We start from the raw sequence: 17,731 nt of genomic DNA on the forward strand, positions 1-17,731 counted from the left end.
ATGAAGTTTAATATTCAGGAGGATGCCTATATGATTTTCTTTGGGTTCTCCTTCTTATTTAGCTTCTCTAAGAACCCGAATTATAGGTTCAATGTCCTTTATTTATGGCTAGAAACCAAATATGAGTGAGAACATCCCATGTTCCTCTTTTTGGGTCTGGCTTACCTCACTCAGGATGGTGTTTTCTATTTCCATCCATTTGCCTGCAAACTTCAAGAAGTCCTTGTTTTTTACTGCTGAGTAGTACTCTAATATGTATATATTCCATACTTTCTTCATCCATTCTTCAATTGAAGGGCATCTAGGTTGTTTCCAGGTTCTGGCTATTACAAACAATGCTGCTATAAACATAGTAGAGCATATACTTTTGTTGTGTGATAAGGCCTCTCTTGGGTATATTCCCAAGAGTGGTATTGTTGGGTCCATGGGTAGGTTGATCCCGAATTTACTGAGAAACCTCCACACTGCTTTCCAGAGCGGTTGCACAAGTTTGCATTCCCACCAGCAATGGATGAGTGTACCCCTTTCTTCACAACCTCTCCAGCAAAGGCTATCATTGGTGTTTTTGATTTTAGCCATTCTAAAACAGGAGTTTGAAAGCATTTTATTAGAAGTTAAAATAAACAGCCCAGAACTGACAAGCTGTAATCTCAATATCAACCCATGGGAGGAGAATGGAAGAGAGAAGGGGAAAACAATCCATTGCATTTAAGCCAACATGGATATCAGGAGCATGAAGGACAAGCTTCCTCATAATGGGGGAGGGGGTGGGGGCTTAGAGTAAGAGTAAGGAAGCCCAGAGTGTCAGGAAAAGCATGCTGGGAGCAGAGGTAGAAAGAACAACAAAAGTTGTGCTTTTCTCACTAATTTAGTAAAAGGACCCCATTAAAGAAAAAAATGATTTCACTTAACTCTTTAACAAGATTTACGGTGATTTTGCCTGCCAAGGGGTTAGTTCTTGATCAGAGGTGATTGTCAGTCTCCACCTAGACCTGAGAGGACTGAAACTGTATTCTTTTTACTGGACAGAGATTTTTCTTAATTGGCCATCATTGCTACAGTAACACAGCCACAGAAATGGGTGGGGGAGAAATTAGAATCCCTTAGAGTCCTTATGAACTGCCTACCCTGTTTGGCAAAACTGTATGTAAATAAAACCTGCTAATCCCTAAGTTCTCTTGGAGTACATGGAAAATGAGAAGGCATGTTGTAGACTGAAATATCTAGAGAAATTCTCACAATCGAAGTGTCATGAATGATAACCTGTATCACCACATCGTGTCTTCATAGTGAGCTGGTTCTTACCATAGAATCTTGCTGTTTAGTCTCTAGTCTCACTGTTGTGATCAAGTACGTGAAGCAGTTTTATGGAAGAGGGGCTTACTTTAACTTCTGGCTTGGAGCTCTACAGTCTATATGGTAGAGATGAAATGGTGAGTGGAGCATGAAGTTGCTGGTCATACTATATATACAGTTGGAATGCAGAGAGAAGAGTTCTGGCGTTTAGTGGGCTGTCCTATCTTGTTTCTCTTCATCCATCTGTCCATATTTCAGGTGGGTGCTCTCTCCTGTGTTAAACTCACTCAGAGCTGTGTCTCCCAGGTGATTCTACAGTACATTTCAATGGACAGTGAGGATTAACCATTGCAGTATGCAAACCAGTCGTCAAGTAGTTGATGTTCATCTTGAAAAATTCCTGTGAATCATGTGTTATAGGAAAATAATTTACTCCTTTGGTCAAATAGCTATTCTCTCAGCCTCACCTGGCAAACACTTTACTAACCAAATGATAGTTTATTTAGAGAACAAGTTTGAAATGTTCCCTCATCTCATAGGACTTCTCACCCTACATCCTAAATTACTATACCACTTAAAAAAGTGTGTGTGTGTCTGTGTGCGCATGTGTCTGTGCATACCCGTGGAGGCCAGAAGAGGATGTCAGATCCCCTGGAGCTAGAATTCAGGTGGTTGTGAGCTGACTTGGGTGCTAGGAACCAAACCTGGTGCTCTGCAAGAATAACAACTTATTAAACCATTTTTATAGCCCTAATGACACCCGCTTCTGGTCAGTCCCCCACATAAGAAGGCCAGAGATCAGAACAACAGATTCTGTCAATATTTTCTTCTCATTTCGTCCTCCGAGTCAATCCTTTTGACTTATTCCTGGCCTATCGGCCTCTGCAGTGGCTTTAGTAAACTTAGTTCACAAACTGCTCATTCTGAGGGCTTTTTTAAAAAGTGAGTTAACAAATGTTGTGTGACAAAACCAGCATTGTGGAAAAATAAGATTGCGTACAGGGCATTTGGGTCTAAATGTTAAACAGCGAGCTAGAAATGAGTAGTCTTGAAGATCATTATCTCTCATGATCAATTTTAGACAGTGCCTCTTCTGTTCTGGCTAACACATTAATTTTAAAGAGATAGAAAGCATAACAATATGCTCGTTCTTAGAATATGAAATAGGGGGAGATGCATAAATGCCCTTCCTGAAGACTTAAAATACCATATGAAAGAGAGGAAGGCACAGGACTTTGTTCATGCTCATTAAAGCAAGGCCACTTCATCCTGTCAATCATGGCTATTTTAAAAATTTATTTCTGTTTCTCTTTATTGAATTTAATCCTATTCAGTTATATGAATTTTAGACAAAACAATAGGATCTGAGTTGTATCTCTGGTCTGGATGGAGACTTTAAACTGCCCCCAAGGTCCTAAGATCACTATCTATGGATGCTTGCTGCTAAAGGAGAAAGACACATTATAGTCCTTGATTAAATGCTAACCCAATGGGCCTGTCAATCATATGGACGGGAAGATGGTTCTTAGGACAGATTTCAATGATAGAGACTTTAGAAAAAAGCACATAGCCTCCCTGCCCACACAGATTGGCAAAGGTCTTGGCACGTTGACTTGCAACTCCTCTTTGAGGAGCTGCCACCATCTTCTTGGATGCCTTTTGCTTTCTTCTTGAGTGTCTCTTTGCCATTGATGAGTACAGGAGAAAAAAAAAAAACTTGTCACTCAATTTGGGGTGGGTACCTAAAAGAGCCAATAATTCTGCCACTTACCCTTGCAAACTATTATCCTTTCGGTCAGATGCAGGTGATATCCTTAGTTCTCTTGGCAGCCTTTTCCTTGCTTGGGGCCAGAAATACCAAAAATGCTGGCCCGTTGCCTTGTTTCTTTTCTTCTTCTCCAATTATAGAGCAACTCTAGTGAAAAGAGCTACCTAAGAGGTATGCTTCATCAGAGAGTGCCTGAAATGCCACAAACCAGGAAAGGTACATCAATACTTGGTGAGTGGGAAAACAGGACTGACCAGCTCACCACCCTCCCTATAATTCCTCCGCTCAGTAACACTGGATTAGTCCCTAGAGGGAGACCCTTGACAGCAAGCCTTTCCTAGATCTGCTCTTGCTGTATAGGAACCTTTATTAAGTTCTCACATACACTCTTTTCTCAGACTCACCCTCCCATGGACCATGAAGTCCATTTTTCAAATTTGTGAGACAGAGGACTAGAAAGGCCCTGGTAGTTAGTCATTGCTGGGGGCTCTATTCCTGTTCACTTGAGACAAGAAAGCCTTAGAAATGCAATGTGCTTCCTCGGAACCCCAGTTTCATTATTGACTAACGAGGAAGGCTTAATGAGCTGCTTGGTCCTCAGTTAGCTTTGCTCTTTTATCGGTGTAGACTCACTTTCCCTATGTTTTTCTGCACAGCTGGAAGATACAGGTAAGAGGGGAAGAAATGCAATTCCTCAGTTGCTACTGATTTCACCACTTTGGATAGGACATTTACTTCATTACAAAGGTCTTTAAAACAAAAACAGCACTCTCTCAAAATGATTTTATAAAAATATTTCTAATGATATGCTTGGTTTTCTTAAAGCAGAGGACATTGGCTTACTTTTTTTTTTTTTTTTTTAGAACTGTGACATAGGATGCTGAGGAAAACCTCAGGAAATGCTTGCATCAGAGAAGACCAGGGGATATTTTCAGTATCATTTATATTGATGAAAATCATTAAAAACATCTTGGATGTATATAAAAATCCAGAATCCACAGTCATCTACATAAACTCTGTAGATGAAGTAGATGAAGAGTAAAAACAAGAAAGTGTTTATTATACAGCAAGAACATATAGAATAAATACAGTTTTCTATCAGTTCATATATTATTTTTATAAAGATAGCATAAACTATGGCTCTCTGGAAGTGATTTATGCATTTTCACTTTGTGTTTCTCTACAGTTTTCAGATTTTCAACAATGACAATGTATCATTTTAAAAATAAAAATCAGAAAATAATACTGAAGTGGAAATCCACAAGGCAAAGCAGGGCCCACTACACTTTTGTCACAAAAGCAAGGGACTAAAAGGTCACAGCTATGGCAGCAGGAAGAAGAGAGGACTCAGAGCTCAGGCTTATTCCCAGCTCAGGAGGGTGAGGCTGCAGGGACAGGGGTTAGGGCATCAAGTCTTGGCATAGGGATGGAGGGAAAACAAATCAGGGGTAGTGCGGTCAGCAGGAAGCTGACTTTGTGACAAGCCTACTGTCACTGAATTCTGATAGAGGAACATTTTGAATAGCTCCTGCACTAGCGTGCTCTTGGCATTAGGCTTGGTCCACTGCTTTTGTGATGGATTGTTTTCTGAATTTTTCTTAGTGTGCCATGTGTTTTTTCTCTGCTCACCCTTAATCTCCACCTCATTTGTCACAATTATGCTCATGGACATTTCTCAGTATCTCTTCGGGCAGTGATCTTTTGGAATCTCCCTCATTCGTGCAATTCTCTACCTGCACTCTCAACTTTCTGAACTCGCTTATATGGTACAGACAAACTTCAATACCTTTCCCAGATCCCATCAGTCCTGCCACATTCCCATCCAGTGCAGCATTCACCAAGATGCTCTTCACATTTATCTCTGTCAGCCTTCCCACATGTTAGTAAGCTTAGAGAAGGACTGTTTCTCCACTGAAGTGCCGGGCTTTCCCTACAAACACCAAGGGTGTATGTGTGTGTGTGTGTGTGTCTTCTGGAGCCCTCTAATGGTACAATCTGAGACTCCTAGAGAAGATAAAATTATGATTATGAATGGAAAATTAACAAGCTATTAGGAATCTATTCATAGTCACTAAACCAAAGTCTTACTGTAGCTTATGCACTTATGTACTTAACTATAAGTACTTTACAGTTTATCTCCTATAACACATGGTAGTATCTTTTATGTTCAATTGTGGAGTTATAGACAGATAAATAACTTATTGAGGTTTACCCAGCTGGTTAATACTGAACACAGTATTTGGATGAAGATTCTCTATCATCAAAACCACCCTCTTGTCTTTGATACCATGCTACTTCTTAATAGTGTTTAGTAGTGACACAAAATATGTGTTAAGCAAGCAGTCATGGACAGGGCACATAAACTTCCATATGCCAATTTTTGGTAGCTGGATACATCAAGGCTTCCACCCACATCAAAAGTAAAGCACTTGCTGGTCTTTAGGTACAGATAATATACAGATGAGCTGGATTTTTTTTAAAACTTGTTCCTCTATTTAAATACATATGCCCCCAAGCTCCCACAATACATAAAATCAGTAAGTAAATAACATAAAATACTCTTCCTCCTGAGGGACAGAAGGAACCTTCATTCTGTAAAAAAAAAATGATTTCTGCAGATTTTATCTACTGAGTATGACAGGTTTTACCCATGCTTGTGACACAATGACTGTGGTTATGTCACTTTTTTATGATCATTGTGTTACCTACCCAGTCTTCAAAATGCCCATATATAATTTAATATTATCATTACTCCATTTTAGAAATAAAATGCACCACACAAAGGAAATAACTTGAGTATGGGCACATGTGCAGTAACTGGATCCTGAGGAGTGGTTGACCAACTTATTCCTGAATGATGACATAGTGATGGTAAATTGATGTCAGAAGAGTCTCTATTCACACTGTCAGAGGATGAATGAGAAGACAAGATTTACGGCATATAGAATAAAAGAATAATGCCTTTCAGTCAGCAGTCTGGGAGGTGCAGCCTCAAGCTGATTCAGTTTTACAGCTTAGCACTCAGGCAGGGGAAGAAATGAACTCTTAGAAAAATAGTGAAGGAAAGCAGAGGTTGAAGTGATAGAATTTTCCTTAAGGATGCTGTGTGATGGGTATTTAGTACTTCTGGCACCCTTCCCCTACTTTGAGGAACCTGGGGGAGTCCTCACTCTGACTTTGAAAGAGCACAGGAGTTAATTGTCTACAAAGGATTGGCTCCATGGAATCATGTACTGAAAACACCGAGAAAAAGCACTGTAGCATTATGAAGAAAAATGACTTCCCAATTAGAATATTAGACCCAACTTTGATATTAATGTTAGCATGGGAATTGATTAAGGTACAGCTGGGTATGTACATGTCCAAAATTATAGCTTTCACATTTTCTTAGTGAGTTGCTAGATTCTGTATTCTACCATATCCTGGATACAAGCATGAGAATGATATAGACTCCAAAGAAATAGGTAGGGGCTATGGTACTCTTTATAGACTCACAAAAGTTTGCTCTGTCAATCACTTTATGAAGTGATAAAACGTAATTGCTGTTGTAAAGGTAGACCTGATATGAAGAAATTGGAATTTATCTATAAATGTAAACCCATATGGTAATGAGATTATTAAATCAGAACTACAAAGTAAAGTACCATAGACAGGGTAGCTGAAATGACCCTGGCTTATTTTCTCATTGTTCTGGTCTTTGGAAGAAGGCCAAGCAGAATTAGTGTCTGGCCAAAGCTCCCTTTCCTGAGCAGACTGGATTTAATGATACAGGTGTTGCTGTGTCACCGACTGGCTGGCTGCCATCTAGCTTGTCTACACATTGCCTTTCTTTATGGTGTGTGCAATCAGAAAAAGAGGGAACACTCTAGTGGTTTCTTCTACATGGACACTAACCTGTAGAATCAGGGTCCCATCCCTATCGTCCCACTTCCCGTGAATCACTTTTTTCTTCCAAATGTAGTAATGGGATGTGTTGTGTGGAAGCACTGTTAGATCATTTCCCTGTTAGGTGAACATCACAGAATGTACTTACATTGATTGCATTGGACCTTATTCTGTGTCTCATTTTCAATCCAGATCAGTAAAGTCTGATCTGGCAGTAAATGTCTGATATAGGCACCAACTTTCCTTCGGTGAAATGAAGCTCTTGTTCCTTTCCCCTCATCTTCAATTAAGATAGTTGCTAGGCTGAAATGGGGGTGTGCCTGGTAGTGAGCAATAATTAGTACTGATTTTATAGCCATGTATCACTTTTAATTTTGTTTCCAGGTCAATCACGCTACATGACTCTTATTTGCAATACTAGTAGGAGACTTTGTATACTTTGAGACCACATTAAAGAAAACAATGCTTTGAAAAATAGAAAATGATGTAATCTTGAAACATCAAGGAGAGGACTCAGGCCATTGCTTATCTAGGGCTGGTCACACAGGGCATGTGTGTATGAAGGCACAATCACATTGGGGTTTAAGCTTAAACAAATTGACTTGGGTCACAAAAAGTTTATACACCATGCTCCTAGCCTGCCCAAATACTTATTTCTATTGGCACATAAAATACATTACAGCTCCCCAAAATCTTGCCTCTTTCTAGCATTGATTCTCAAACTGAAAATCTTCCAAATGCTAAGTAAGCTTGAAACTCTAAGTACAATTCATTACAAAAACAAATTTCATTACTGTTGTAAACCTATGGAACCAGGTCCATCACATGCTCCCCAAACAATCACGAGACAGGCAGATGAAGGATACTCCAGCTCCAGAAGGGAGACGGTGAAAGAAGGGAGGAGTGACATCTCCAGACAAATGCAAACTTAGGGAAGAATCCAAATAGGTCTTAAAGGCCAGGCCAGATCTTCCTTTCTGGCTTTCCTTGCTGCTTTATGCACCGGGCCCACGGGGTGGCGATATTACCCGAATTGATTGGCAGGGTGATCTTCCTCCCCATCCCCACGCTGCATAGTTGCATACCGATTTGTAGACCCCATGGTTTAAAAGAGAGAAGGTGGAACTAGTACTGCCGGATCCGGGTGGCTCCAAGGCTCTCCTGAACCACCATTTATTTGATCATTCACAGTTTTGAAGGATAAGACCTGTTCACACCAGGATAGCTCACTCTGCCTTGTGAAGGCTAGATAGATGACTGTATTTTTCCATTCTCTGTATTTTATCTGCCTAATTTCACTCTAGTTGGCAATGGGTTATAATCCAATGTCTCTTCTGGACTTCTCCTGAGGTGCTTGCTTGTTTAAACTATTGTTCACACACCTTATTGATGGCTATTCTTGGTTGTCAACCTGACTTCATTTGGAATTAACTAAAACCCAAGTGCCTGGGTACATCTGTGAAGGATTTATTTTTATAATCAAATCATATGAAGTGAGAATACCTACTTTGAATCCACATCGTTGAGGTGGGGGATTCACCTTTAATCTAGGCCACACCTTCTGCTGGCAGTTTATGTAAAGGACGCAACAGATGGAAGCTTGTTCTCTGTCTTTGCCTGCTTGCTTTCATGATCTCTGGCAAGTCCATCCCTTCACTGTTATTAGAACCTAAATCTTCAGGATTTCAGTGTATATTGAAAGCCAAATGAGACATCTACTTACATGGAATGAACAACTACTTGATTCTTGAAACTTCCATTGGTAACAGCCATTGTTGAACTAACTGGACCACAGCCTGTAAGCCACTCTAACCAATTCCATATATGTATGTATGTATGTATGTACATGTGACTTAAATACACATATATGTATATATTCATGTATATGCACATATACAAATAAATGCATGCAATGTATTTGATATATAATAAGTTATATTCATATAAGAACACACACACATATGTTCATAGTTTCATTCTATAAGTTCAAGAACCCAGACTAATACACATACCAAAGTGCATAGCAAATGGTCACTCAGCTATATAACCTAGTCTTTTCTCAGAATAAGTTTCCTTATTTTTTGTAATACAAGTAGTCTGAGAGTTTGAAAAATCAACAAATTTTGATTCTCATTTTTATTAATAATTCCTTTAATGTATCTCTTTCTTCTCCCATTTTACTATAAATTTCAAGAATGACTCAGGCTGCTGTTTCAGTGCCTTTCTTAGAAATCTCCCCATGCTCAGTTTTAGTTCTGCCTACCACCAGGCACCAGGAAATGGCACAAGCAAAGCTTGCTGACATTTTAACAGTATTGTGTGTCCTCAGTGTGTTTCTCATGTCTGTCTGAGACTCACCAGGACGGCCCTTTTCATGCATATTTCTACACAGTCTGGTAATGATTAATGATATATTCTCTGAGATCACAGAGGTTTCTCTATAGTTCTTACTTTGTTTTGGGGCCGTCAACAGAGTCTCTAATGTCCCCATTTATAGAAACACCCTCTTCAAGACAATTTGAACTTTGCCTGGCACAGACCCCAACATCTTTACCCGATATTACCCAAATTGATTGGCAGGACTCAGTCCCAAGCCATGCTTCTGGGTGTTTGGCAAAGTGGACTCTGACTCTTCTTTAAAGTCAGTATAACTCTGAGTGGGAAACACTAACAAGACATTAAAGAATGTCTAATGAATAACAGAAGTCAGTTCTGGAGGTGGAATTCTCATATCCAGGTCAATGAGGGGACAATTTCTGGTGTAGGCTTTATTCCTTTATTTATTTTTAGATAACAGAGTAGTTTAGGAGACATGATTACTTATCCCTAGGAAAACGGAAGTTGTTGTAGCTAGTATATGCAAGTATTATTGTTTAATTGTAACTAAAAATGTGTCATAGGCAAGCTTGCAGATTGAGTTAACTACAGCTTTTGACATAACTGTACTGAGAGACATGCTAAAAGCATACCATGTTAGCATTTGCCAAAGGTGTATCATGTTAGTGAAATATTGGAGAGATAGGTCTTCAACATACATGTACATCACACACGCACACACACATGAACACACACATACACACTATGTATGCAATCCACATATGTATGTGTGCACAAACATACAACTTTGCTGAAAAGAAATGAGCAAATATAAAAAATATATTATAAGTGGTCTGGCTATTAAGGGTCAAGGCAGGAAGTCCATCTGAGGCTGGCTTTTCTCCTGCCTTCATTTTATTTCTTTTAAGCACTTCCTCATCGTGCCTCCTACGTCATCCCTTTCTTGTGTTGTGGTGGTTGTCATTCTCTCAAAATCTCACTCTTTCTCATCCTCCAATTTCTAGTTATTTTCCCAAATAAGAAAGTTCGTTTTCATATTGACTAGGCTAGAAAGGCTCCAGATAAACAGAAGTTTGTACACAGCAGCAGCATTTTGAGCTTTGCAGCAGATTCTCTCAAAGTCCAGAGTCCCAAATGCTGCCCAAAGAATGTTGAGTGACTCTTGTATTTTCTAACAGGCACACACTTCCCTTTATAATGAGCCTGTCTCCTACCCAAGCTTCAGTGAAAAAAGAAAAAGAAAAAACGTATATATAATGGACATGTCTTGACTTTTCACTGGCTTACTGTGTGGGACCATAACTTGTAATTGTGCCGTTCAGTCTTATTTTTCTAAAGGAAATTCAGAGTGAATACATGACAACTGTTTGCCTTCCTTGTTCATTTAATTTCCTCTGGTCTAGAATGAGTCATCATGGAAAAGAGTTTGATAAAATTTCTTTTATTAAAAATTGCCTCGAAGGTCAATGCTCATCAAAAACTACCCCGGCATTGGCCTTGATGCCTATGTGGGGGTTTTAATTTGCTGCTCAGAACCACTAGTGGCCTCAGATCACCACCTGCTACCCAGGGGTGGGCGGGTGAAACCCAGGCCCAGACAGCCAGGAAGGATCACTTAATTGTTCGAAGGCTCTGGCTTCTGGTAGGGGTTCTAACTACATATTTTCTCCATGGTTTCTGGAGGCTGCTGTGGCCCGGACAGCAAGGATGGCAGGCTCTAGCCGTCTCCATTGTTTAATTAAAATGTCTAACTTCTAAAATGTTATTGTGAAGGCTCCAGCCTCTTATCCAGGTTTTGGTTAATAGGAAATTTCTGTCAAATTACTGTGAATATTTTTCATCATAATTTTTTTAAACAAAAATACCACTGAGTTCATTTTGTGTTGGCCTGAGCGAGGGACCTGCCTTAAGTGTGGTTAATGTACTTAACGAGGCTCTATTGGAGAAAACTAAATTTTCCTTTGCTTGTGGTAATCCATTGCAGATAGCTTCTTGATTAGGAGTAGAAGCCAATGTCCACTTCCCCTTCTGAGCGCTGGAATCCCACATGGCTTGGACCTGTGCATGTTGCCACAGTCTTTGTGAATTCGTACGTGTATCAATCCTTGAAGACACTGTTTCTTTGGAGTCATCCATCCTCATTTGGCTCCTACAATCTTTCTGTTCCTTCATCTCCAAAGCTTCCTGAGACTTGTGGGGAAGGAGTTTGATGAAGAGGTCCTGTTTAAGACTGAGTGTTCCAAAGACACTCACTCATTGCACATTGTCCAATTGTGGGTCCTTCTTTTAGTTTCCATATACTACAAGACTTAGCTTCTCTGGTGATGGTTGAGCAAAGATTTGGTCTACGAGCATAGCAGAATGCTTTCAGGAATCATTTTGTTGCTATGTTTCTTTAGCTTCAGAACTATTTGGTTTTCTCCTACGTCCATGGCTTATCCAGTCTCAGGATTTTGGCCATTCTTGTAGTGTCAGGAATGAGTTCCAACTCATGGAAGAGGGCTGTGAATTCAATCTCAGAGTGGTTGGTTTCTCTCACAATGGTTGTACCACTACTGCTCAGCATGTTTTGCAATCAGGGTGTAGGTGCAGAGTTTGCAGTTGGGTTGATCATTACCTTTCTCCTCTGATAGTGTGCAGAGTATCTCCTTTTCAGTACCATGAATGGTTGTCAATAGAAGTGAAGCATCTAATTAGGTGTCAGCACGACTTTTCTGTGTGTAATGAGATTCTGACTTTAGTTTGAGCTGAGCAACCAATACATTGCTTTGGGGATAGCCTGTAATGGGAGTGGGCATGTACAATGGGGCCTTTTTGGCCAGTGACTACACAAAATTTAACCCATTCCTAATCAGGAAGCTATTCTGCAATGGATTACCACAGGCAAAGGAAGAGTTAGTTTTTTTCCAGTAGAGTCTCATTGAGTCCTGGCACTGGAGGTTTTACTTGATGATTCAAGGTATCTAGTTGGGGAATTCTCTCCCCTATTACTGCTGACTCCATTTAGATTCCTTTAATATATGTATATATTCTACAAGTTGGTTGTCACATATCCTCTCAAATGACCCTTAGTGTCAGTTGTCACTCCTTCTATTCCCTCCCTTACACCTATCTTCCATCCCTCCCCATGTAATCCCCCCATTCTTCTCTCACTGTCTCTCAATAACAACATATTCTTTCTTAAAAAATTTAGTTTATTTATTTTGCATCCTGACCAAAGTTTTCTTTCCTTCTCTCCTCCCATCCTCCCATCTGCCCTCCACCCCCTCAATCCACTTCTTTCTTTCTGTTCAGAAAGGGGCAGGCAACCCATGGGTATTAACAAAGCATGGCATATCAAGTTGTACAAGACTAACCACCTTCTCTTGTATTTAGGTTGGGCAAGACAATCCAGTATGATGAATAGGTTCCCAAGTAACCAGAGAAAGCATTATGGACAGCCTTTATACCCATAATTAGGAGTTTCACAAATAGAGCAATCTACACAACTGCCACATATATCTATTTGCCTTTCCTTGAGAGATCCTCTCCTCCCAGACAGTCCTTTATTAGGTCCCTAACCTCTGTAGTTAAATGGATAATAGCATGCATATTGAAGGCCTGTCATAAGTATGTCTATATTCTGGTGAACTATTAGGCTTTAGAGCCTCTTTCTCTTCTCAGTTTTCCATTTTCATTTCTATTTTATCAGTCAGGTAAGAAAGAGAAGATGTACAACACTGGATGAATGAGGAAATGGGTAAGGGAAAGCAGTATGCTCACAAGAGGGCAGAGAAAGAGGATGAGTAGGGGGAAGACAGGATGCATAAAGAGTCTGCAAGAAACCAAGGAATATGTGAAAAGTGAGATGCGAAAATGGAATGATTGGAAGGTATGTACAGAGAAAAATGATAAAACTAACACAGAAGAGAAATAATTGGATGCTATGGAGATACAGAGAAAGAAATCCGTTTCTTTAGCCCTACAAATGTTCTGTTTCCATCACAGCGTCTAATTCAGGAACGCTAACAAGAATGCCAATTTCATGTGGGTCTGCTATTTTGGGCGGTTCATTTTGAATTCTTCCTAAACTCATTTTCTGCCTCTCAAGTCTCACAATCAATGGTTAAATCATTTATGTCTGTTTATACTAGGTAATTCATATAAGAAAATAATCTTGTGAGAGTTTCTCTGAGGATACATGAATTAAAACCTATTTACCCAAGATAGGGCAGTGGTACCAGATCAAAGAAATGATTCCATTCAGTGAACTCAGTGACCCAATGAGTCAGGAACGGAACTGTCCTTCACATATGAGTTGTGTGGCTTCACATGTGACTGTAAACAACATACATGAATTTTGCCATTTTGCTACATTAATAGGATAGTGTATATACCCATCACTACTTAAAATTACTCTATGCCTAGACCAAAATTTTACTTACCTCTTTCCTGTTGAAGAGTATTCTTATTTCTTATTCTCTGTCTTGATTTCTCTGTCCAAGCCTCTCAATTTTAACTTAATTACTGTTACTCTTGATATTAACGTGTACATGTACCAAACATTATTTTAGAATAAGATCTGGCAGTGGATGTATAATGTAAAAGCTATGTTCACCTTTTGCTGAAGTAATTTCAGATTTTCAGCAGGGTAATCAAAATGATGGCAATAATTTACTCTCTTTCAAGCATGCTTTCTACATATTATCTCTAGCATGTGACCAGATTTTCAGAATTTTGTTAAAGCCATTAAGATAAATGTACTTATTTTTAAAGTTTGTTTTCTCTGAGTCTGAACATTTTTTTTCAGGTTTATTAGCCAGTTACTTTTCTTCTTTTCTCGATTATATGTTAGAATTACTTTATATTTCTTTTAAATTTGAATGTTTTGGAGAACTTCATTTGTGAGTCTTGTATTTACTGGTTACTTAACATATAGTTTCTAAAACTATTTACATCGTCTATTTTTTTAAAGTCATTGTTTATCTTCTTTCCTTTTTCTTCACAGACATTTTATTTTTAAATACTTTTTTATTGTGTATTCATTTACGTGCTTGAGTGTGTCTGCAAGCCATGGTGGGTGCACATGTTGGGTCAGGGACAACTTGAAGAGGTCAGTTCTCTCCTTCCATTGTGTGTTCCATGAACACACGTCTTCATGCTTACAGCACATGCCTTTGCCTACTGAGCTGTCTCACCAGCCTGGAGCAAACATTTCCAAATGTAACACAACATTTGTCAATTTTTTTTTCTGGATCTTGCTTAAAAATTCTGTTTTTTTTTAATATTTTATTTTTTTTTAATTGAGCTCTACATTTTTCTCTGCTTCCCTTCCTGCCTCTCCCATCCTCTCCAGCCCTCCCCCAAGGTCTGCATATGCCCAATTTACTCAGGAGATCTTGTCTTTTTCTACTTCCCATGTAGATTAGCTCTATGTATGTCTCTCTTAGGGTCCTCATTGTTGTCTTGGTTCTCTGGGATTATGATTTGTGGGCTGGTTTTCTTTGCTTTATGTTTAAAAACCACTTACGAGTGGGTACATGTGATAATTTTCTTCTGGGTTACTTCACTCAAAATTTTGTTTTCTAGCTCCATCTATTTGCCTGCAAAATTCAAGATGTTGTTATTTTTTTCTGCTGTGTAGTACTTCATTGTGTAAATGTACCAAAAACAAAGCAAAACAAACAGACAAAATCCCCTGAAAACCAGGAGAGCCATCTAGAGTAATAGTGAACATTTTGCTTTCAAAGTTAACAGACTCCAAAACACCAGAGCCAAGAAAATCCAAGAATAGTAGGTAGGATAAATGCCAAAAGAACTATGCATGAGAATATCTACCTCAAAATTCTGAAAACCAAGTCAGCAAGATGGCTTAGTGGAAAGTGTGCTTGCTGCCAGGCTCTGTGATCTGACTTCAGTCTCCAGAACCCACATGCTAGAAAGAGAGAAGCAACTCCCACAAGATGTCCTTTGATCTCCACACTTGTGCTATAATATTCATAAGGCCACACACACACACACACACATGCACTTTGTGCATATGTATAGATACATATATTATGTACAATTGTGTATGTATGTACCTATACACATGAATATACATTTACATATGTTGTGGGAGAATTGTTCACACTGCCACTCTGCTGTACCAATAAAACCACCTTGAATCAAAAAAAATTCTATTTATATGTAGCTATTTATTTTATATTTTTATTGTTTGTAGTTTATTATCTTTATTTTTAATGTATAAGACTATCTTCTCTCTGAAGTCTTTTAAAACACTGTACACTGTACATTACTACATTTTTTTCTTGCCTAAATAATGAAATGTCCCTAACATTGTTTCTCAACATGTCGGCCTACTCTCATTGCTTCGTGATATTTTATTTTTCATCTTTAACTATATCTTTAATGTTTTGAGGGAAATAGCTATTATGCTTTGGATAATTCATATTTCTTCCAAAGTTCATATTTCAAAAGTATTCCTCAATAAATTATGATGAGGCAAGGCCTTTAGAAGCTGACTAGGCCACCACAGTGGTCCTCAAAGAAGCAGGGAGGCCTGAACCCTGCCTTTCCATCTTGGCCAAGTGAAGATGCAACAGCAGGTGTCATCTTCCCAGCACAGAGTCCCTACTAGTCACCAGATCTGGCAATGCCTTGATCATGGACTTTACTGCCTCTGAACCGTGAAATGTGGATGTCTGTTGTTTATGAATGACCCAGTCTAGAGCATTTCATTATAACAGCCTAAGACAGAAAAGATCGTATCCCACAGGGCAGAGAACCCTGATTGCTTTTTGGGCTGACGAGGGAGGGGGATTTGATTGGAGGAGGGAGAGGGAAAGGGGAGGCGGCGGTGGGGAAGAGACAGAAATCTTTAATAAATAAATAAATAAATTAAAAAAAAAGAAATAAAAAAAGAAAAGATTGTATCTGGCAAGGAAAGCTTCGCCTCATTGTGAGCTTTCTTCAGAACCGCCTGCCTACTCCTGGCTTTTTACTCCTCACGTATTTCAGCTGGTCAAGTTCCAAAAATGACCTCATTGGATGTTGATCACAGTTTCAATTAATTTAGAGATAAATTGGGGAAAATAATTAAGTCATCATTGTATTTAATGTTTTCACTAATTGTACTTCTTTATATGTATTTCTGCCATCCCTCTCTAGCTCTATATCCATCTCTGCGGGTGTCTGCATCTATGTATGCGCATGCATACCTCTGTAATTTTACTGGCACTTGCAAGGATGTATCCACATTAACACTGTTACACATTTCAGGTTTAGCCAGAAATTACTTGCAATTTTAACATTAAAATTCTAAGCATATAGAAGTATTTCAAATGCCTTGGATTTCTGATTGCTATTATAAAAAAGAATTGCATTTTATAATTTGACTGTTGTTTTCAAGTTTTCTGTGTATAGAAATATTACCGAGTCTTGTATGCTGATCTATTATCTAAGCATCCTTTAATTTTTAGAAAAGCGCCTTTAATAGATTAATCGTTGACTGTCTAGAAGATGTTATATTATTTGCATATATATACTTTTTATAAAAGTGGGTTCTTTGTCTTTTCCTTTTCTCATATGTATGTGTCTGAGATGTGCGTGTGTGTATATGTATTCTTATGAGCATAGGTGTGTGTGTGTGTGTGTAAGATAAAGGCAGATATTGGGAATTTTCTTTGATTGCTTTCCATCCTAATTACTAAAGCATGGTCTGTCCATCAAACCTATGGCTCTGCCAAAATGCTAGGCTTGAGCAATTGTCTATGTCTTCTGAGGCCATAATTATTGGGGGGGGGTGGGCAGAGTCACATCCACCAGGAATTTATGTGAGTTCTGGGGAATCAGTTTTCAGGCCTTCTCGCTTGCTCAGAAAACACTTTAGTCACATAGTTATCTTGATTCCCAGTTTGATTTTTTAAAATCTTTTTTCCTTCTGCTTTATTTGAGATAGGGTCTTATGTAGCTTAGGCTGGCCTCAAACTTGCTATGTAGGTATGAACATTGGAGCCTCCTGCCTCCGCTTCTGAAGTGCTGAGATGACGGGCATGTACCACCATACTCACTAGATACAGATGGCGGTAGAGATCAAATGACTCTGAGCTTTGTGTGCTAAGCAAGCGCTGTAGCAATGAAGCTGGATCCCTAGCTGCTTTTCCTTCTTACATTTTAAGGGAAAAAAAATCTCCTAACAGTTGAATCCCTGGTGCAGTGTTGAACAGGACTGGTGGGAATTTGTACTCTTCACTGGTTTTGTTTCTAAATTTAATTCCCGTGTTCCACCATTAGTTGTAGTGTTCGTTCAGAGTCTGGTGTGCTGCGGCTTAGCAGCCTGTGAAAGCCATGTTTACTCCCAGCTAGCTAAGAGCAGTTTTAATCACAAATAACATTTGCTTTTTCCATTTTCTTGTGTCATTTGAAATAGATTTTTTTTCTTCTTTGATCTGCAAATATAGAACA

The 17,731-nt window shown here is 39.0% G+C and overlaps 1 non-coding gene across 1 annotated transcript; it reads left to right on the forward strand.

Moving 5' to 3' along the window:
• Window positions 1-10,754: 10,754 nt before the first annotated feature.
• On the forward strand, window positions 10,755-10,889 carry LOC126501026 (small nucleolar RNA ACA64). The gene has a single exon (XR_007591493.1). It is a non-coding gene; the product is annotated as a small nucleolar RNA ACA64 (small nucleolar RNA).
• Window positions 10,890-17,731: the final 6,842 nt, after the last annotated feature.

The sequence above is a fragment of the Alexandromys fortis genome, unplaced genomic scaffold (genome assembly GCF_014885135.2).
Source record: "Alexandromys fortis isolate MF-2015 unplaced genomic scaffold, M_Fortis_MF-2015_v1.1 scaffold_7, whole genome shotgun sequence".
Classification (NCBI taxonomy): Eukaryota; Metazoa; Chordata; class Mammalia; order Rodentia; family Cricetidae; genus Alexandromys; species Alexandromys fortis.